The sequence below is a fragment of the Canis lupus genome, chromosome 23, assembly GCF_048164855.1.
Source record: "Canis lupus baileyi chromosome 23, mCanLup2.hap1, whole genome shotgun sequence".
In the NCBI taxonomy this organism is placed as follows: Eukaryota; Metazoa; Chordata; class Mammalia; order Carnivora; family Canidae; genus Canis; species Canis lupus.
Genome location: NC_132860.1, coordinates 24,146,437 through 24,170,279, shown reverse-complemented (window position 1 = coordinate 24,170,279; position 23,843 = coordinate 24,146,437). Strand labels below are relative to the sequence as shown.

Genomic DNA, 23,843 nt, shown 5'->3' with positions numbered 1-23,843 from the left:
TGCATCCCTGGATCCAGGAATTCCAGATCAAAGAAGACTGATATAGTATTTTTGGAATTAAAGGGTTTAAACTCACAAAGTGGAGTTCGATTTTGAATGACTACATCCAATGAAGTCACTTTTATTGTTGATTTGATCTAAATTGACAAGAATCTTAAGTGACATGGAAATAGGGCAGCACGCATGAATGACGAAGGAAAAAGCCACAGAAAAATCCACATATACAAGTCAGTCTGTAGATTTTGGTATCCAAACTTCTGCTGGATTAACATGTGCTTTCATACGCACACACACAAGCGCACACATTATTTGATCTTATCTCATGAAAACCTACATAATTACCCATTCAGCTCCCTGCACGGTGTGGCCAGCACCTCCAGGAGGCCCTTCTCCCACCTGTGCTACCCACACCTGAGGAAGTCCACCCACCTGGTTCGCATTCCATGGGGGAAGTCACAGGAAGGAGCCTTGCACGGTGATCTCAGACCAGCAGGGGGCGACGCTGGCCAGCACAAGTTTTTCCTAGGCTTCCAGGAGGACCCCACTTTGTGCAGTTGCTCAGGCTGGCAGGTGTGCAGCTCCACACTTTGGGCTGCAGCGTGTGCAATTGCTAGAGCTGCAGAGGCACGATGAATATTTACAGAAGGTCTGGGAACGTGGTATTCCCACCTTGCAACTCTAATGTTGGCACAGCTGGACACTGCATTCTGAGGAAAGGTGAAAAAATCCTTCATGTGCTGTGCTTCCAGTACTCCACAGTCCTTGCTCATCCCCTGTGCAGCCCCTGCATCTGTGGAAATCGTGGCTTTCAATGGAAGACTGGAGGCCCTACTGAGAGTTAAATATTGGTTTGGAAAAGAGTAGATAGGTTGTGACCCTGTAGGAGCCAGGAAGTTTCTGATAATATTGCCCTGCTAGTAATTGCTCCTCAAGATTCACCTCTGGCTAGGACCTTCCAAGCAGGGAAGGAGGCCTGAGGAATCGCTCTCAAGAACAATGTTACTCCCTATCTATTTTTCGATCTACTGTTTTGTCCACCTATCCCTGAAGAACCTATCTGTAATCCATGTCTCCTCCATCATCTCTCCATCATACACCTAGAAATATCTCATTCATCACAGTCCACATATTCACTTTCACATAATAGGAGAGGAGATGATTTTCCCGCTGCTGTGCACCTGATTTCACAGAAACTACTAAGGCAGGACTGTCTTGGCCCAGTACATAGTAGTTTTTAAACATAACTGTCTTGTGTTTTAAAATGACTTAGCTTGTGAAAAGTCCATTAAAAATGACATTGGCACAGGCATGTTGACTTCCATGTCTCTTAAACATCCTGCCTGCAATGCTGCTACTTTCTGGTGAATAACTCCATGACCAAGAGAAGAGAAAAAGAAAGTAGAGGAGCCCCAGTTTGCACAAACACCACAGTGTCCTCCATTAACTTGGTAATGAGCATGTCTGCACGTGGCCTGGCCCAGAGCCTGATCCTTTATACTCCTGAGCGCTTGCCCCCAGGCCTATAGCCTTCCCCACCGCTGTGACACAGTCAGCACACACTAGCTGCACTGGAGCTTCAGTTCTGTGAAAGCAAGTGTTCCAGAAGACATAGGAAATAACCGGCCCCCTCCTGGACTCTTCTAAATAGCACATGAGTTAGTGAGTGTGCGTGTCCAACATAGATATCATTTAATTTGGAATAATTTGTGTGGAGTCAGTCTTCTTGAATGTGTAACTCATGAATCGAAGTGTGAAGAGAAAGGACGGTTTTCTGAAATAGCTGCAGTTTTGAACACCTGACCCAGGGTTACAGGGCACCAAGGGTTCCATTCAAGAGCAAATCCACAACCCCAGACTCAGAATCACAACAGGAGTCCAGACGTATACCTTCTGACTCCGACCTTCTTCCATGCAAACTTCCTTCCTGGAAAACACTCACAGTCAAACACACACACACACACACACACACACACACACACACACACATTAAATAGTATTGTTGAATTGGAAAGACAAATGGTTTTCCAGATATTTTCCTACCCCATCACTTTTTGCTTCAATGCATTTCTGCATTTTGGAGCAAACAGCTCATATCTAACACACATTTAAAGAAGAGGACAAGTGCTTAGTTACTTGGATGTGTCTCTGAATTACTCAGGAAAGAGAAATGTTGAGGCACATTAGAATATCTTTTTTTTTTTCAAAGAAGCAAAATTAACACTCATCAGATAATGCATCATTTTCTCTTGACAAACTTCGGCAAGAACAGTGTTCTATTTTAGCCTTAATCCTTCCAAACATGACTCCATGAGTTTGATGGAAGCTGAAAGGACAAGGAGATAACTTGCCTTCCCTAAATGCTTCTTTTCTAGTGCACGATATTAAATGAGTTATTAAATTTCTGACAATAGGCTCATCAATGCTCTGTATAAAAAGAAGTGTTATTTCTGTGAGTGAATATTTCCTTTAGAAATGTGGATGTTTAGGATGACTCCATGGGGCAAGACCAAATCCACTGACTTGGCATCAGTAATTGCTCAAATACTGGTCCAAGTGAGGGCACCCTCTGGTGTTCCCATAATCAGTGTCACTTTGCCAATCATTGCGTTGTTATTATCCGAAGCCTTGACTGAGTTGGATATACATCCTGGAAGAAGATTTCCTGGAAAGCCTCGAGAACGTAATACCATTGCCTGAGCTTCCTGCAAATCTTTCACCTCAGTTCAGTGCCCAGGGTCCAGCAATTTTCAAAGTAGCATCACTAGGGGGGATTTCTGGGTCCTCAGATATTCTGTAATTACCCACTGTCCCTTTAGGGCCCTAGGAAATGCTCACACTGCAACCCCAAGCCATGGAGATGCAGACCTCCCTCCCTGGGCACCTGCACAGTGTCAAAGCCTCCTGGAAGCTTAGGAAAGGATTCTGGTTGCCGACGTCGCCCCCTGCTGGTCCAAGGACTCCTTACACGACTCCCTGTGGTGACCTCCCTGGAGAACCTGAAGCCAAGAGGGTGGACTTCCTTAGGTGTGAGTGCACTGCAGAAATTCATGTGGGAGCTGCCAGCAGCAATCATGCAGGGAGCTGCGAGGATGCTAATGAATGTCCTTATGAGGAACATTTCAATCATATGAGCATGTGCATGTGTGTGTGTCTCTGTGAATAGAGATGGAAGTCCATGAGGAATTTGGTGCAGGGTTTTAGACTGGAGAAAAAAGCAGGACCCATCTATTTGCTGTCTACAAGAGACTCATTTTAGACAGAAGGACACCTACAGCCTGAAAATAAAAGGTTGGAGAACCATTTACCATTCAAATGGTCCTCAAAAGAAAGCAGGGGTAGCCATCCTTATATCAGATAAACTAAAATTTATCCGAAGACTGTAGTGAGAGATAAAGAGGGACACTATGTCATACTTAAAGGATCTATCCAACAAGAGGACTTAACAATCCTCAATATATATGCCCCGAATGTGGGAGCTGCCAAATATATCAATCAATTAATAACCAAAGTTAAGACGTACTTAGATAATGATACACTTATACTTGGTGACTTCAGTCTAGCGCTTTCTACACTCGATAGGTCTTCTAAGCACAACATCTCCAAAGAACAAGAGCTTTAAATGATACATTGGACCAGATGGATTTCATAGATATCTACAGAACTTTACATCCAAACACAACTGAATACATATTCTTCTCAAGTGCACATGGAACTTTCTCCAGAATAGACCACATATTGGGTCACAAATCGGATCTGAACTGATACCAAAAGATTGGGATCGTCCCCTGCATATTCTCAGACCATAATGCTTTGAAATTAGAACTCAATCACAAGAAGTTTGGAAGGATTTCAAACACGTGGAGGTTAAGGACCATCCTGCTAAAGATGAAAGGGTCAACCAGGAAATTAAGGAAGAATTAAAAAGATTCATAGAAACAAATGAGAATGAAGATACAACTATTCAAACTCCTTGGGATAGAGCAGTACCAAAGTTTCTACAAATAGTCCTATATTGGTTGATTTTACTGTGGGTTTTAACCTGAGGCTTTATCTCTGCTGAATTTTTTTTTATTTTATCACGATTCTGCTCAACTTAGAGCAAATAACAATGGAATAGACCTACAAATGTGGATCACCAAATTAACTGAAATAGTTATCAGTCTACTAGTTTTAAAATGACCAATGGACGCCTGCCTGGCTCAGTCTGAAGGGCGTGTGGTTATTGATCTTGGGGTCGTGACTTCGAGTCCCACATTGGGCACAGAGTTTCCTTAAAAAAAAAAAAAGAAAAGAAAAGCACAAGTGTTTAAAAATGCCCCAAATCAATAAGGCTCCCACCGATGAGCTGGCCCATTGTGGGATGGGACTTCCCACCTGCTCCTTCAGCCGCTGAGCCCCAGCACAGATAGTGCCAGAGCTGAGAAGCAGACCAGGTCCTCCTTCTCGGAGCTCATGCTCCAGGGGGAAAGATGGACAAAATACGGAAAATCATCAGGAATGAAAAGAGCAATTTTTCCCTAAAAAAACAGCCTGGTGCTACCTCTGACTCTTGAACTCTACAGGTGAGGCTGTGTCAAACTGTGGGGCTTTGACAAACGCAGCAGCTGGGGCTCCAGGGAGCCACTGAGGGGAGGAGGTTCAGATCCAAGCAGAGCCACTGCCTGCCAGGATCGCAGCCTGTGAAGAAGGCAGAAGGGGGCATGAAGCCAGTTCTGTGCCTTCTTTTGGGGTCAAGGCTGCTCCTCCCTTCCTGAGGGGGCTGGGGAAAGGTTGTGTGGATGGAACTGGCTACAGACATGGAGATGTGACGGGGGTGGGGGTGGGCACTGACAGCCCAGACAGGAGGCATTCCAGCACATTCCAGTCTGAGGAAGAGCCCGGGTCAGGGCGACACACTGGGTGCACTGCTGTCCACAGCTCACCCAGTGGAAATGAAGGAATGGCTGTAACACACGACAGGTAGGGTTTCAGGATGAGGACAGCCTCACACCTTCTGGCCAAGACTCCGACAACTTCTGTAGGGTTTGCCTTGGATTCAGGAGACTATTATCGTGGGAAGCTATTACCCATCCCTCCCCCGGAGGGACTGTCATCTTCTGGGCCTCCAGAATGAGAATACAGGTGCCCACGTGTGTGCACACAGGACCTTGTGGGCCTGGACACAGGTACACACCAAGGAAGAACATGTGGTGGGAGGTATTTCCTGCATGTGACACCCGTCTCCAATGTCATAGATATGATGCCACAGTGGCCTGGGGACATCTGGAGGAAGCACCCGCTAGGATACTCCCTGTTCCACAGGCAAGACGCAGACCATCCCCGACAGGCACAATGGCTTCTGAGGGGTCAAAACCAGGGAAGAATGGAAAGTTGTGTCTGAACCCAGGTGTGTTTCCAGGCTGGGGCCCTGGCTGCACACAGTCCTTCCATGGGGCCTGCGGAGAGGAATGCGGTTGTGTCATTGTGTGCACACAGGCCATTGCCTGCAGGGAGCCGTCGGCAGCCCCGAGCACTGCTCCTGAAGCTTCCTCCAGGTGTGGACTCAGGCAGGGGGTTCCAGGCAGTGAGGTGACTTCCTTGACACAGAGCCCAACAGAACTTAGAACCCCTGTAACCAGGAACCCGCATTCTAGGGCAGCCCCACCTCAGGCTCACTTGCTGGAGACATCCGCGACTGAAAGATGTTCTCTTGCTACTTTCCCACTTCTGGGGACTCTGGTTTCCAGGAACCCCAGGGATGCCACTTGTTCACAAGGGCATCTAGTCGGAGGAAGAACCCGGGTAGGGTGACACACAGTTCACAAGGGGCTGTAGACTTTGGCTCCACCATAAAATCCAACGCCTCAGGGCGTTTATCAAGAGGCACCATAAGGTAATACAGAGCAGCCCAGCCCAGGCCAGGCCACCTCTGCCAGCCATCCTGGGCAGCCCCATCCCCTCCTCTTCAGTTTCAGGGAAACAGGGATCTGTGGGCAGATCACATCCAGGCTGGAGGAGGTTGCAGGGCAGCAGGTTCCTCGGTGATCCCTTCAGGGTCACCCTGATGTCACGGTGGGCAGGGTGGAAACAGGATTCCTGAGGTGCCTCTTACCCAACCCAGAGTTAACCCAAGGCCTGGCAGCTGCATCCCTTTGCTCTCCTTGGGGGAGGTGTGTGCCGACTGCACTGTGGTGTGTCTGGAATGGAGTCAGCTGGCTGTGCGGCCCAGCCAAGGCAGCCAGACCGGGCGCTGAGGCCTCCTGCCGGGCTGCCGGGCACTGTCTTTACACGGAGATCCACCCAGGACATGGGGCAGGAGGGGGAGGAAGAGGTGGTCTGCCCCACTGCCTTGAGGAACTGGGAATTGCCCTGCACAGCTAACAGAGGCCAGCGCGGGCTCCAGGTGAGTGCAGGGGCTGGGGCTATCTGACACCCAGGGCTCTGATGTGGCAGGAAGACCCCGGGTCCCAGAAGCCATCCTGCAACTACCCTGGGCTCCCCCCTAGACACCTGCTCCCACATGAGCTGGATTCCCCTCCTCCCCAGACTTGCCCCCATGGCCCTGACCCTGCCTTGGCCAGATGCAGAGTCCCTGTGCACAGATTTGGAGGAATATCAGAATAGAGCCTTCAGGGGATGGCTGGTCGCCCAGTGGTTTAGCGCCTGCCTTCCACCCAGGCCCTGACCCTAAGAGTCCCGGTATCCAGTCCTGCCTCGGGCTCTCTGCACGGGGGCTGCTTCTGCCTCTGTCTGTGTGTCTGCCTCTCTGCTTTTGTCTCTCTGTGTCTCTCGTGAATAAATAATAAAAAGTTTTAAAAAAGAGACACACCATGTCTCATTGCACTCACTCTCCAGTAGTTTGCACTGTCCTATGCTTTCTCCTAACTGGTGCTCCCTGGAGACCCCATTGGCCTGAGGTCCTTCCCCACCTTCCCCAAGGCTTGAGCATGGTCCTGGTGAGTTGGGAGACTTTTTCCCAAAGCGACACGGGGCTCACTGTACTGTGTCTATTGCTCCGCAGTTAGGTTTTGAAGGAGCACATCCCTGACCCCCCTCCCGGGGTCAGGCACAGGGGCCTCATGTGCTGCACAACATGTTAGAAGTCCAGTTGGTTCCCACAGCCATTGAGCCCTTCACTGATGCAGGACTCGATGCGATTCCCTTCTGTTGCCAAATTACAGGACGGAGCTCAACATCCTGCAGCCCTCACACCCTGAGCCCTCCCACCCAAGGAAAGGTCTCCCTGTTGGCACCTCAAGAGACAGACGTGTGGTCAAATTCAAGGGGTAAAGCCATTAACGCAGGGAAGTGATGTTAAAACTCAGCTGGCAGTTGGACCTGGGATGCCAACCTCTCCCACTAGATCCTTGTATTGATCCAAATTTTTTTGAAAATTTATCCTCTCAGATTATTTCTTTATTGGATAATTTGCTTGTTTAAGAGGCAGGCAGGGAGCAAGGAGTAGGAGAGGGAGACACGAGCTCCTCAAGCACACTCTGCCCTAAGCGCAGAGCATGCCAGGGGCAAGATCTCAGGATGTTGAGGCTATGACCTGAGCCACAACCAAGAGTCAGATGCTAAGTGACTGAGCTGCAGGCGTCTAGCCCCAGGTTCCTGCTGTGGGGAGAGAGAGTCCCTGAGATGTTTCCAAAGGAAATCCTGGCCCCTTTGGGAACATGGACCCTGTCATTTGGAACCAGTACACCACCAATGCTCAATGGAGGTCTGGCCATGAAGACCAATGAGATCTCTGTGATCCAGAGTGGGGGGATTCCTACCCTCCCAGTCTCCCTGGGGCCAGCTCCATTGTGAACAACACTCCTATCTCCGAGATGGATGGCTCCCAGTCTGCCATCAGTGCTGAAGTGGAAAAACCAGTTTCTGCTGACAGCATCCCCAAACACCAATTCCCTCACTTCCTTGAAGAAAATAAGATTGCAGTCAGCTAAGCTCTTTGTGGAGGGAGAAATGCAGGCAGAATGACCTCTAGAACTCTACTTTTTTTTTCCTTGTTAGAGGAACCCACCTCCTCCTGTTTTTCTTACTGATGTGCAGATGTTTACACTTGTGATCACAACCTCAGGCAAGTCCTACAATCAGATGTTGTTATGCTGCTTTGCAAAAAAAAAAAAAAAATTAAAGAAGAGAAAAGAAATTGAAAAAAGAAAAAAAAATACTGAGACATATACAGACTAGAATTTTTTTTCTTCTTTTTGGAAAGAAGCGGGTCCTGCAAAGTAGCTTTGTTACTTGCGACAAGCTGTATACATAAAAGCCTTGTACAACCAAGAATAAGTATTTCCAAAGACTATCCTCCTATTTCAAGTTGGAACTTACTGAATTAAAATGGACAAGACAACTGTTAGCCTATTGGGGGAGGGGGTACTGTATACTTCCCTGGTGACTCTATGTGGGTACGTGGACAAGATCTGGCATCTGTTTAGGGCCCTGTTTCGTATGACACCCACCCACCATCTTTCCTTTTTTTTTTCCTGAATGTACTTTTTTTCCTTTAAACCAAGGTTGTAGAATTACAAAATTCCTTCAACCTTGGTCCTTAGGTAGGATACCCTCAAATGGACTGGTTTAGTCCTTAGGGAGTCAATATGTGTTGCTGCTTATTTAAATAGAGTCATTCAGAGCCCCAAGAGTGGCAATGTACTCCCTACGCTTTCCAGATGCCTCCTTCGGGAGCCAGCAGGAGGGCTAGGCACCTAAGCAGGGACCCTCAGGTGACTTAATTTGGTTCCCCAGTGCCTACTCGATCAAAGACCTGGGTTTTCCTTCTTGAAGAAACTCACGGAAAGGGCATATTTCTTACAGGTTCACATGCTACTTTGTACAAAAAAAGTGTCCTTGGTGCAGCTTATGCCAAGTTAGTATGAAGATTGTTCTTGAGTATTGCATGAAGGCCACGATGTTCGAATGGGCAAGTCATGGGTGTGAAAGCTTTAATTTATCTACCTCATTTATTTTTTATTTTTGTAGCCATAATGTCTATTTTCCTATTTTATGACCGCTGAAGTGTTCTAATGCGCTGTCTTAAACCTGAGTTGATGTGTGGTGGGAGCAGCTGGACGTGGAAGATATTTTCATGGTTCTTTTTTTTTTTTTTAACTCTACTCGCCCCCCTTTTTTTCGTATATGTAATGATGAAACATGCTCTGATGGTTGAACAAGGAGGGAGAAAGAAAGACCTTAATTTCCAAGTGGAGAATCTCCTTCTTTGTGGAAAAGTAGATCAAGACTGTTAACAAAAGTTGGTCTGTGTTATTGCACCTGACTTTAGGATCCATATTTTTTTTTTGCCACGTTGTACATTTCCTTCTGGAATTGTAAGTTGAGAACACAATGCTAATACCTCCTAACACTGTTAAGTGGATATTGTTACTGAGAACACACCAGCACTTTTTTCCTGTTAAGCAAATCATGCCCGTGTGAATGTATGATCTGTGGAGAAACCCCTGTAGTTTTTACCTGCTGATGCTGTCGGTCTTGTTGGAGAATAAATTTTGGATGTTTTTGTTCTCCCCCCAAAAAAACAAAGAGCAAAATCAAGTGATAATCATCTTTCTCTAATCGACTTATTTTGCTTAGCATAATAACTTCTAGTTCCAACAACATTGTGGCAAATTGTAAGATTCCACCATTTTGATGTCTGAGTAATATTCCATTACACATATATATGAATATATATATATAATGCATATATATTCCATATATTTATAATATAATGTTGCTTTCAAAACCCCTGCTCACGCTGCTTCACCTCCTGTGGAGGAATTCCAGCTCCACTCAACTGCACCCAGCAAACATCCCTTTGGGAGATACTCATTTTTCTTTCTCTTCAACAGTCTCCTGTCTATTCCTTGGGACCAAGGTCTCCCACTTTTCTACTCAGAGGCCTTTTCCTGATGCTTCCGTTATGAGTGATGGCATGATTTGTGACATTAAAAATACATGTCTCTCTCAGACATGACATCTTAAGTTCTTGAATTCAGGATATGGTTTATTCCTTATGGAGCCTAGAATATGGCCAATGGCCAATGTACATCAGCAGAGCTGGTGTTGGATAATCGACCCAGGATCACACAACTCATTAAGAGCAAAACTTGATGTGTGTGCCTGCAAGACTTGGTTCATTTCCTCTTTGCTTCCCTCCCTGACAAAGAGATCTTCTACCCTGGAGATGCTGAGCTTGAACACAAAGATCTTTCTCCTGGAAATGCACATTTCTGGAATCCTGTGGAAGAACTTGGAAATGATATTCTGATAGGAAAAATGTTACATATAGGAGTTGTTTTAGGCAGAGCTAACTAATGGAGAAAGATTTACTTTTCAAAAATGCATGACACAGTAAAAATACCAAAGAGTGCAGAAATAAAAGCTGAGGCCAGGAGAGGTGATCTCCAAAAACGTAGGTCTCCTGAGATAATCAGTTACATGGAAAATAATCAAATATCAATCTTGCCCTCCTGTCCTATATTTACTTGGGAAGAGATTCCCAAGCTGCTGTTCATCAAAGGAGTTGTACCAAGTTCTGGATCTTATAAAGGCCAAAGAATGTATGGATACTCATTCTGACTAGTGTATTCTACACAGAAGAATAACAAATCTTCCTTCTCTTTCCTCCTTAGATTCTTTATCACACTAAGATCTCTTACCAGAGGCAGACAGCTTCTGAGATGCCTCTGTTGACCCTTGAGGATGAAATAGAGGCCAATCTCTTGACCCTACAGCAAGACACTACAGAGGTCTACCTGTAGAGTCAGATGTTCTCTTAATGAACCAACCTGTTATGGGCAACTCAGAGTACAAATTATCAGTAACTTGGTACTAAAAAAAGGTGGAGGGCAAGACACTTACACTATAAGTGTATAATATAAGAAATTATATATCTTACAGTATAAGAAAAGGTTTATGATGAAAATAAGAACTGCCTTGCAGAGAGAAAAGACCAATAAGCTATACACATTAACAGCCCTGGTCCCATAGTTGAAGCCACAAGGGGATGTCTGAAACATTTAATCTGGACTCCAACATCCAAATAGGTAGTATGTAAACAGTTATACTTAGATACATTTTATAAACAAGACTGCAATAATGAAATATGAAAACCACTATGGAAATTAATAGTTTAAGACATACCTTAAACATTAAAGAGAAATACACAGAAATGTATTAATAAAAGACTATATTCACAATAAAAATATCAACGAAACAGAATAAATACATATCCAGGACCAAAAGAATAAGTAAATGCTTGTTATCTAAAAGGAAATTTTGTAGTAGAATATCTACCAAGACAGGGTTGCTTGGCTGACTCAGTCGGTTAAGCATCAGATTCTTGACTCTTGATTTCAGCTCAGCATGGACTTATGGTCCTGGGATCAAGTCCCACATCAGCTCTGTGCTCAGAGGGGTGTCTGCTGGAGATTCTCTCTCCCTCTCCTTCTGCCCCTCCGTGTTTGCTTTCTCTCAAATAAACAAATCTTTAGATAATGATAATAATCCTATTAAAAGAATATCCACCAAGAAAATCAAGGAATACTCTTTTCTATTCTGGATGCACAGGCCACTTTTAAATATTATTTGCATTATATTCTCAAAAGAGAGAGAAATAGATTTTCCTCCTACCCAAGAAGGACTCAATTCAAATGTGTTTTCTCATCCTTTCCTAGGAATGCATATAGTTACAAATGAAAGCAAAGGAAGAGATTACGTGCTGTAAAGAACAAATAAGTATTATACCAATTTCTCAAAGAAATAAAATAAAAGTCAATGAATTATCAGTAAGGTGCTCAAAAAAGATAATTATCTGTCAGAATTCTGAGGTTAATGAAAAGTCCTTTAAAAACAGAATTAAATATATTTTCATTTAAGAACAAACATTATGTTTTGTATAGAAAAGCATTATCTTCAGATAAATGATACTGATCACAGGTGCAGGGAGCCTGAAGAATCAGGAAAGGAGAAAGAAAACAAAAAGGGCAAATTTTCAAGTGATTAAAAAATAAGCAAGTAGTGTGTAGCAATGCTAATTTTATAAAAAGTCACGTATGGCATATAAACACATACACACACTAATATTTATATATATATAATTTATATATTTAAATACATATATTTAAATAAACTAATACACTAGTATCATAGTACACAATCCATAAAGGTAAAATTAGTTAAAGCCCAAAGACACATAAAATACTAGTTCATACTTGACATTAGTCTGTAGTAAGTCAAGGTTGTAAGTTTTTCTTTTTGAAGATTACTTTAAATATAAATGAATTAAACTCCCCAACCTATAGACATAGAATGGCAGCATGGATTGAAAATTTTAAGCAAAGCCAAAGCACTCCTACTGTCTCTGCTCCAGAATTTGCTCCTGGGTTGATTCCAAGTGAGGGAACACTCCTGGTATATCCATACCCTATACCAGTTTGTCCAGAATTTAACTCTTCTTCCATATCTGGATGAGAGTGGATTTTCCTTTGGGAAGATAGCTTTGGTTTGGTTTGGTTCGGTTTAGATTTTTGTTGGCGGAGAAGCAAAAGACACGAGAGGTGACTAGAGGGGGAGAACAGGCCTGCTCAGGACTTCTTCAGCTAGCCTTTCTCACTGGTCTCCCTGGGCACATGGAAGGAATCCCCTCAACTGCACATGGAGTGCCAAATCTGCTGGAGAGCCCAGCATTAAGGCCCTTCACTCAAGCCTGCCTGCCTCCTCACCCCTGTGCCCTATATACCTGCAGGTCCAAGAATCCTTAGGCTACTTCACTAGCTCCAATCCTGAGATTCCCCTGTGAGGATAGGCCTTTCTACCCTTGGACCTCTGGGATCTTCATAGGCTTCCAGAAGGTAGGGAATGTTTGTTTCCCCACCTATACATCGAGTGGCCAGAAATCAAGAGCCAGGAAGCTGGGTTTTCCTCAGAGGCCATGAGATAGCAATAGGGCAGCATTAACGGGATGAGACAGGGGCTTGAGGCTCAAGGGGCCAGACTCTGACCCTGGTCACATAACGACTGCATGGATGGGAGTTACGGAGGGCTTGGGAGCAGGAGAGGGATCCCAAACCTGCTTCTGTACTGTCCTCTGCCTCTTAAAAATCTAGTGTGCTCATCGAGGAGCTCCTCCACCCTTCAGCTACAGGCATCTGCAGAGAAAGAGAGAGCACCCTTCAATAGGTGCTCTGGAGTGAGGAAAGACCAGTCAGTTGCTCTTCCTAAGAAAGGAATCCTCTCAACACCACTATGGCTTTGTTTGCTTTGGCTTGGTGTGGTATGGTTTTGTTTCCATGGGTTCTCATCAGAGATTTCTGAGAGAGAGAGAGAGAGAGAGAGAGAGAAAGAGAGAGAGAGAGAGAGAACTGTAGCCTGTATCTCATGCTAGTTGGACCAACAAGGACCCAGTTGTCAAACATTGCTTCCTAAAGCATCTTGAGGGTGAAAAATCTCCATGCCGAGGCCTCAGAAAGGAGTCATCATGATCCAACATTGAAGTGGGTTCCAGAATATGCATAGAGGGAAACCACCAACTCATCCCTTCATAGACCAACGTGTGACCCTGGCCCCTTGCGGTGCACATGGCACCCACACAGGATGCATGGGGATCAATGTTCCCTATACAGCTCTTCATGCAGGAGAGCTGGGTGTACCCTAGACCCTCGATGTCTAAGAATCCACTGGTCATAACATGCTGCTGTCTCTTCTCAGGTAATTAAGGCTGGAGGAATTAAAATAACTGTAGAGAGGTTCAGAAATGCTGAAAAACAGCAACAACAACAACAACGACAAAACCCCACAAAACAAAATCAAAAGAAAGACATGCACACTATTCATTGGTGCTAACATTTTATTAAGGGAAATAAAACACTACACACGACTCTAAGGTAACATTCAAGAGCAAAAATGAGCTACATGGGTGAAATATTGCCCATCACAATTCCCACAAAGCTACCACCAGAGAGTCAAGAAAAACTCATGTCAGGAGAGAATACGGCATCCATTTGCAGAGCACACAGTGGGTACGCCATGCTGAATCCCCAAATGCAGACATGCGTAAACCAAAGAGAGCTTAACATCTTAGATTTTATTTCCATTGGAGTGACAAGTGCTCTTTTACCAAAAAGATCAAAGTTTGCTGGCCTCTAATCTCGGAGGACATACACTAAGGATAGTAGGCTTAATTAGAGGTGTACAATCGTCAGTTATCTTCCAGCCCAAATTCTCCTGGTAACTCCTAGAGTCAGAGCAAACTTGGCATCACTATATACATTATTACTATGAGCCTTTAAGACAAAGTGTTTTCCAATTGGCTTCCAACCCTGAAAAAATGCCTAACTGACTTAAACAGAGAGATGAAAAGAATCTATGGGAAGGTTAAACAAATCTCTTAGTTCTGAAGAATAGAAGAGCAAGAATGAATATTAGTGACTTAAGTGTCAGAATAGTTTTCTGTGGGAAGATTCTACTTTCAAGGAACATACTGATTGCTCCACAAGAATCACACAGCTAGTGTGTTCTGATCCTATTTTGATGACATAAATATAAATGAGGAAAAAAGTATCATAACTTTTGTTGTAAAAATTATTAATTAAAACAGTTGAAATTAAATTATTCCATTAATGTCAAATGCTTCACTGTTCAATTGATTCTTTCAAATATTAAAAATAATAATTACTTGCTTATTATCAATGACAGAGAGTAGATTGCCTTTGCAATGGAGAACAATTTACCCATCGTATGATACTGGCTTCAGGGAACAGCTCTTCACATCCTGTGTTCTTGATCCTACTTGGAATCCCAGGACTGGAGAATTACCAATTTTGGATTGCCTTTCCTCTATGTGCCATGTATTTCGTAGCTATAGTTGGCAATATCATTATCCTTCATATAATCTGAACTGACCACACCCTGCTTGAGCCCATGTACCTTTTTCTAGCCATGCTGGCTATCACTGACCTGGCTCTATCCTCTTCCACGCAACCTAAAATGCTGGCTATACTCTGGTTTCGTGCTCATGAGATTGAATACCATGCCTGCCTCATCCAGGTGTTCTTCATCCATGCCTTTTCCTCTGTGAAGTCCAGGTTGTTCATGGCTATGGCCTTGGACAATTATGTGGCTATCTGTTTCCCACTCCACCACTCTACTTTCCTGACCCCAGCTGAGTGGGTAAACTGGGAGTAGCTGTGATGATGAGAGGATTGCTATGGGTGAGCCCCTTCTGCATTATGGTCTCCAGGATGCCCTTCTGCCCCAAACACATCATTGTCCAGTCATACTGTGAGCACATGGCTGTGTTAAAGCTGGTGTGTGCAGACACTAGAGTAAACCGTGCCTATGGGCTCTTTCCGGCTTTCTCGGTGGTTGGCTTTGATATAATTGTCATCAGTACATCCCATGTGATGATTCTGAGAACTGTTCTGGGGTTGCCCTCTGATGAAGCCCGGTTCAAGGCTTTTGGCACATGTGCTTCCCTTATCTGTATCATCTTGGCTTTTTATATCCCAGCCCTCTTTACTTTCCTCACTCACCGCTTTGGACACCATGTGCCTCAAGTGGTACATATCATGTTTACCAATTTCTATCTCCTGGTACCTCCCATGCTCAACCCCATCATCTATGGAGTCAGTACCAAGCAGATCAGGGACAGGGATATTCAAGGTTGTTGTGGAAAAGATCCCTAAGCCAAGGGTCACCGCATCACAACCAACCCCATCACCCCACTGATCTAGGAACCTAAACGCAAAAAGGTTGCCAGGCCATCGCATTCAGCACAAAGTCATTTTTGTGAACAAAAGGCCCAGAGATGAGAAATCCCCCAGAGCAAAAGGAACAATTTTCAGAATGTCCAGAACAAGAGCTCTCTGAGGCATGTGACTGATCATAAACGCTGAGTGGACAAACGTTCATCATCACAAAAACCCAATAAGAAACATGTCCATCTATCAAATTACTGAAGATTTCAACAGAATGCCATCTTCTTTTTTTTTTTTTTTTTGCTGTCTTTTTTTTAAAAATTTTTTATTGGTGTTCAATTTACTAACATACAGAATAACCCCCAGTGCCCGTCACCCATTCACTCCCACCCCCCGCCCTCCTCTCCTTCCACCACCCCTAGTTCGTTTCCCAGAGTTAGCAGTCTTTACGTTCTGTCTCCCTTTCTGATATTTCCCACACATTTCTTCTCCCTTCCCTTATATTCCCTTTCACTATTATTTATATTCCCCAAATGAATGAGAACATATAATGTTTGTCCTCGGTGTCCAACGAAAGATGAATGGATAAAGAAGATGTGGTTTATGTATACAATGGAATGTTACTCAGCTATTAGAAATGACAAATAACCACCATTTGCTTCAACGTGGATGGAACTGGAGGGTATTATGCTGAGTGAAGTAAGTCAGTCGGAGAAGGACAGAATGCCATCTTCTACAGACTATTAAGGGGAAAATGATCTTTATGCCGCCAGGAGAATTATAAGTTGCTACACCTAATTAAACAGGAGATTAGAACTTGTCACTAAGACACCTAAAAAGTGTACATATTTTCACATCTTGTAAACTCATTATAAAAATAGAATTGAGGGAAAAAGTACAAAGTACAAAAAGAAAAAGTACAATCTCATGTATAGATTGTTCATTTATAAAAACATGGAAACGTCCACATATTGATATGTAAGACCCAGATGAAGAATGGACAATTGAGTATCATGTATCATTTAACTAATGTATTTGCAAAAAGTATTTATAGATGTGAAAGATGATCAAGATATAATGGTAAAGAAAAAAGACACATAACATTTGCCCATAATGCTGATAACAATTTGTATAGAAAAAGATTCTGGGAATACATCTGAATCGTATAATAGCAACTCAGAGTAATGAGATTTGTGGTATTTCAATTTCCCTTTTGCACTTTCATGGATTTTTAAAAAATTATCCTTGATTTAGGAAGTTTAATTTTAGTATGAGGAAAAAGTAACTGACACAACAACAAAAGTGTACAGAACAGGTTAACTCAGTGCCAAGGCCCAGGGGAATGGAGGGGGTAATCTGAGAAGATGAAGGACTCCTGAATACAGCAAATTTCAGAAAAGCTTGAAAATCTTGATTAAGAGTCCTGACAGAATCACAACTCCTTGAGACTGCTGACAGTGAGGATTAGGGATGCTGAGTGTTGATCTCTCTTTCCACAAATGGCCTATTGCCTGTTGCCAATAAATTTCACAATGAAGAAGTTTTGGAAAGGAAATAAAAAGGAGATTGTCTTCTGAGGATATATTGTATGGTTACGGGTAGTGAGAAAGTCACTAGAAATTTGAGTATTTGTTAATATTTAATTTCCTTTTAAATTAAAAATTTAAGGGATCCCTGGGTGGTGCAGCAGTTTAGCGCCTGCCTTTGGCCCACGGCACGATCCTGGGGACCCAGGAACGAATCATACGTGGGGCTCCAGGTGCATGGAGCCTGCTTCTCCCTCTGCCTGTGTCTCTGCCTCTCTCTCTCTCTCTCTCTCTCTCTGTGTGTGTGTGTGAAAATCATAAATAAAAATAAATAAATAAATAATTTAAATTAAAATTTTAAGCTGTTTTAGAAAACTGTACTTTTTCTTATTTTTTTCAACTCTATTCAGGTGTCCTTACACAAAAAGTTGCACATGCTTAATGTATTCATTTTGATGAATTTGAACATATGCATACACACATGATAGCATCATCACAAGCAAGGTGAAAACCTTCCATCACAATTGTTGCATTTGTCCTTTTATCCTCTTTCACCATTCTCCTGTCAAAGCCAATAGTGAAGAAGGTTCTAGACCTCAGGCTCTCATGTTAGTAAAACCAACATCAGATGAGGTGCTTGAAGAGGAATAGGGACCATGTTTGCTTCTCCCAGGAGAAACAACTATTAAAGCCAAAAAGTGTCCCCAGAAATGAATGGGTATTCTGAAGGAGCATTTTCATGATTCCCAAATATTAGAGATCTAAAGGGACCATGACCCTGTTATCAGCAAACCAGTAATGACTGTGACATCAGCAAATCTGTTACCGATTGTGAGGCTCTCTTTTTCTTTTTCAAATCATTTTGGTTGCTGCATAACTGTGACAATAAAATATAAATAGTTTAACACCCACCTTGAAGAGTTCTGATACATACAGCATGCCTCTGTAGCTACCAGCCCGATTAATACATAGAACATTGCCATCACTTCATGAACGTTTTCTTGCCTCTCTGGAGTCAAACACCCCCTCTGCACCCCAACCAGGCAAACCCTGATCTGATGTCTTTCACTATAGATTAATTTTTCTCTCACTAGCACTTTGATAGATGACAGAATAAGTAGTACATTCTTTGAGTCTGGTGTCTTCCACTCAGTATACAGTTTTTCAGATTCAGCTGTGCTGTTGCATGTATGAGAAGTAGGTCCTTTCCTGTTATTGCTGCGTAGTCTAGTCAATGTTTTCAACACACTCACTGAGGTATTGTTACCATACCAATTGTTACCTTTTTCCTTGGCTACAGCCCTTCTGGCCTTCTTCCAAACATATCCACTTCTTACCTGCCTACAACTTTGTTCTAAATCATCCTTCTTCCCTCAGCTGTTATTTTCTAAAGCATACGATATTCCTCTTGACATCCTTTAGGTCTCATCTAGTACCCTCCTTTACAGCGAGATGCTTCTTAATTTCCTCATCTCATCTAGTTCTTGCTCCTGTAATTTTTGTCAACGCAAATATTTCATTTCTTCCCTCTCTTAACACAATACGTAATTATTCAAGTTACTTATTCACCATCTGTTCCTCTGACTTGAATATAACTTCCATAAAAGCATAGCACAGGTGTTCACTATCCAATACTTAACCCTAGCTCACTAGAAAAAAAAACAAACAAACACAAAACAAAACAAAACAAAACAAAACAAAACAAAACCTACTTCCATGAAAGAATGACTAAATGGTTACAGTTGCCTGGTACCATTGTCACAACAATTCCATTGCTGACCACAAGATGGCATGTGCAGGTATTGTGGGATGCCAAGTGGGATACCAGACTTTTTCATTATTTCATGGAAACCTGAAAGGATATTGTTGTCAAAGAAGGTAAATTTGATATATAAAAAACAATTTCTCCCTCACTCACTTCTTTTTATTAACAAATATCAAATATTTGGAACATTTTAAGTTTCTATCCAAGAAATATCTATTGAAAAATTTTGTTGCACCAAACATTCTCTAAAAGTATGGGAGAGCATAGTGACCAAGAGAGACTGACAGAGAACGTAGTTAGTATCAAATGACCAAAAGAAGGTCACTGGACAGCTACAATTCCAGCTCTATATGAAAACTAATTACTTAAGCCATGCAGCTCTGTCATGATTAGAAGTATCCTCAAGTATACTGAATCAGTGAAAACAGTTGATTGCCTTCATTAAAACCTGAAGAACCAGAGGGCATTAGGTCCAGGACATAAATTCTGTAACTGACTCCATCATGTCTGTATTCATCTCCAAAACCTTTTAAGGGAGTGCTTTGAGTTGGGACTGGACTTCCCATTTGTGAGTTGGTCAGAGTCATCACAGTGTGTCTCTTCTTTCAGAGAGCACACACCTCTAGGTGACCTACTGACTAGGAGAGGCCAGGAAATATTTAACGAAATCAGGTGAGCTTCTCCTGGATTTTAAATAGTACTCAGAGTCCAACTATGCCTGCCTGGAGTCAGTTCCAGAGTAACTTCAAAAGGAGAATCATGCATTTTCAGTATGACTACTCTGCATAGAGCGAAACACCTTGTTATTAGTATGGCATTTTACACCAAAATTCAGCAAGCATTACTTCATCACTTAGTATGTGCCAGCACTGTGTTTGGTGCTATAGTTATGTACATAACAAGTTCATCATCCTAAAAACCCCTTCTCCAAGCTCTCACAGCACCTGCTACAATCTGCTATTATCATAAATTTATCCCTGATGATCAGATTGTGTTTATTGATTCTCAGTCTGCTACTCCTGAAGTTACTGACTAATGCAACTCTTTTTTTTTTCTTTTTGAGGCTAAAACTCCCATGCCCAGAGAAAGAAGAATGGCCCAAGTAGGTATTTTGTCTTACTTTGCAGAGCCTTCACCTCATCTCCATTCCAGATAAACCTGGAGTCTCAGTTTTTGGGTTCCCAAAGGACCACCACAGAAAAGATACAGGATTCTCGGTAAATACTGGCCAGGATATTTCTTATAGGGTTTTGCATCTCTGCAGGTACATATGTACAAGTAGGTATAATTATCCGGTTACATTTTGTATATGAAAAAACAGAAACCAAAGAATCTAAGTAACATCTTGGGGTATATTTAGGAGCCAAAATATATAGCAGAGCCAAGAAATGGGGATGGGAGGGAATAAACAAGCTAAAATTAAAAAAAAAAAAACAGATTCCTAGGTAGGAATTGACCCTTTTTAAGAAATCACCTATAGGTCTTAGGCTGACAAATAAAGGGTTGTGGATTATAAAGCTCTAAAGAGGAATTTACATGATAATCCATATTATTGACAGCTTTGGAGTTGTACAAAACTACACCTTAAGAGAAAGATTTAAAAAGAAATTTGCCCATTTCCATTTCTTGAATGTGGCAGCTTCATTTTAAACCTCACATATTTAAAAAAAGACTCAGCCTGGAGGGGAGGGGATAGAGATAGGAAAGCTGTGGAGTAGTTCCCCATTTCAACTGGCTTCCTGAATGGAGTATAAAAGGTTCCATGGGTGTCCTAAACCAGATCTGTAGCAGTGGTTCTCTTACCACAAGAAACAGCAGTGATACAAGCACAGTGACTGGGGCAGGAATGGGTAGGCAAGACATCAAGAAGGAAAGATCATTGGGATGTCTGGGTGGCTTAGCAGTTGAGCATCTGCCTTTGGCTCAGGGCCTGATCCTGTGGTCAGGTATTGAGTTCTGCATCTGGCTCCCTGCAAGGAGCCTGCTTATCCCTCTGCCTTTGTCTCTGCCTCTCTGTCTCTGTCTCTCTCTCTCTGTGTCTCTCTTGAATAAATAAATAAAATCTTTAAAAAAAAAAGGAAGTTAAAACCTTTGAGGGAAGAGAAAGCATGAGTCTGAAAAAGGAATGGAGAAGTCTAGCATGAGACAATGTAGATTCTGACTCAGTTGGGGTAGTGGCCTTATGGTTGAAGTCAATTTCTCTTGTATCCACATGGGAGAAACAGTCATTTATTCATGGCCTTATTTTTTCAGTAATTTTTCAATAGTTACTTTTCTCTGTCTTCTATCTTACTACTCCTCCACAGCTAGGTTTTTTATTTCAACTTTTAACTGATTGAGATTTCTTGAGGGCAGACACCAAATATTCTTACTGATGCAGGCCCAACACTCAGTTTCCTCCAAAGAGACAATACTTAAATATTAGTTAAATGGACAAAAGAGGGAATGATGAATATGCATTCTGAAAAGCCTCATGTTGGATTCTAAAACACTGTTTCATATAAACTGTTTTATGGGTTCTCTGGGAGTTCTCACTTTCATAAGGCACACTGGCTCCTGGCAATAACAATGCTTCAAGTAGAAGCTACTGAAGAAACTAGCCCTGAGGCAACATCCCTTTCCCTGAGTTTCCCAGAAATTAGGCCCTAGATTTCCCTTGAAATAACATGGGAGTGAGAGAAGCACTACCTAGAGTCAGTAGACCTGGGATCTTGACCCAGCTCTTGCCTCTTTCTTCAGGGTGACTGGGCAAGCCTCCACCCTTCCCCAGGTTAGAATAGGCAGTTAAACTTTAATAGGATACCTAGAGGCAAAGAAGAAATCATAATCTGCTATTGGAAAAGTCAGAAGGCTGTCTTAGTAGCAGTCCACAGGAAGCCAGATCAATCAGACCCAAGAAAGAGAAGGCCAGAGACCCTGACCAAAGCTGGGAGAAAAGGCATTAAGCCCTGCTCCCAAGAAATCCCCTCCCCAAGAAATAAATATTCCACCCCCTAGTTAACAACTATCAATGAAAGACAGAAACCCAAACCCTGAGTTGCATAGCTGTCCCTTGAGAATGCCTATTCTCACAGCTGCAGAGTGTGCTTTCTTTCATAAACTGTTCACTTGAACCTCTCAACCACTGTGTCTGGTCAATCCTTAAATTATTTTCTTTCAATAAGACTAAGACCTCCCCCACTCACACAAGGTCCTGAGGACAAACCAGGCAGAGGCCTCAGGCCTCAAGGTCTCCCTAGTCAACCAGGCAACAGAAGGAGAAGGATGGGCAAGACTGATAGTTAGGTCTCTCTCTTTCTCTCTCTCTCTCTCTTTCTCCCTCTAAAGGGATATTCCATGGCCAAGTTCCAGCGTGTATGGGGTACACCACATCAACAAGTAATTTTCAGGACACCAGCTGGGTTTCCTACAATTCAGTTCAGGAGATGGCATAAGATTCCACAACTTAATGATTCAGATCTACAAGAGTGCACTCTCCACCGCACTTCAGATACCAATCACAAGAACAAATTGTTGTTACCTGTGTTCCTTACTACTGGCTATAAATCAGAGGTTCCCATGTCCTGCTCCTAGTGCTCCATGAATTTGCTAGAACAACTCATAAAATTCAGATAAACATTTTACTTACTAGCTACCAGGTTATTATAAGGATATAACTCAGAAACAGTCAGAAGGAAGAAATGCCTAGGGCAAGGGATTGGGAAAGGGCATGGAGCTTTTTTGCTCTCTCCATTGTGCTAGGCCCCCCAGTCTCCATATGATCACTAACCCAGAATCTCTGGGAACCTTGTCCTCCTGGGATTTTTATGGAGGCTCTATTATATACCCATGCATTAATTAATCAAATCATTGGCCACCTGGAAGTTGATTCAACCTCCAACCTCTCTCTCCCTTTCCTGGGTGTCTGGGTTGAACTAAAACTTCCAACTCTCTTGTCACAAGGTTGGTTCCTCTGACAACCAGCCACCATCCTTGGGTGGGATACAAAAGTTACTTCATTAACATAACAAAGGACACCTTAATGGTTCTTATCACTTAGGATATTCCAAGAGTTTTAGGAGCTCTGTGCCAGAAAAGAGGACAAAGACCAAATATATATATATTTCTGATTCTAAATCACATCACACCCTCCCTCCCTCTCCCCATTCCCTTGATTTTTCAAATTTACCTCATTTAAACCTATGTGAAAGATCAATGTTCAGATACCTCCATAGGCATTATGAAGGAGTAATTTCTTTCTTTAGATGCAATTGACTTTTGGGAGTAGAAAAGGATGAAGATCAACACAGCATTTACTGTGACTCATTCCCATTTAGAGATTTAATGCTTGAAATGTATATTCCTCATTCTATAAATCTGGGCCTGTGATGGATAAACACTGCCATCAGGAATAACTGGATATAACCCATTTTTTTAAGCATACTTTAGGAGAAAAAAGTATATTTATAACATATGATAAGTGGGTTCTTGTTAAGACAATGTTCTGATCACTCAGCTCTCATAGTTCCCAGCCTTCTCAAAAACAGCACAGATTTATGACTTGATTAGACCCTTCAGAAGGTAGGTTCTTTCCCCAGGAGCAGTGATCCTCAGCTGCTACCACCAGGGACTGCCTCCCACCCACTTCCTGTGTCTTTCCAAGGCATGAGGAGTCACAATTCTGGATCTGGGTCCTGCTCTATATCAGCTATGCTGTGGCTGTTGTGAAAAATAGCTCACTTCTCCAATGTGGCCAGCTCTGACTACTTCTATGAGCCATGTATTTCTTCCTGGCCCTGCTAGCTTGCATGGTAAAGGGCCTCTTACATCTACCTCACCTAAGAAGTTGTCCATTTTACTGGTTGCAAGCCCATAAAATAAACCAAGATAACT

The 23,843-nt window shown here is 42.8% G+C and overlaps 1 pseudogene; it reads left to right on the top strand.

Moving 5' to 3' along the window:
* Positions 1-14,721: 14,721 nt before the first annotated feature.
* Positions 14,722-15,668, top strand: LOC140615548 (olfactory receptor 52R1-like; annotated as a pseudogene).
* Positions 15,669-23,843: the final 8,175 nt, after the last annotated feature.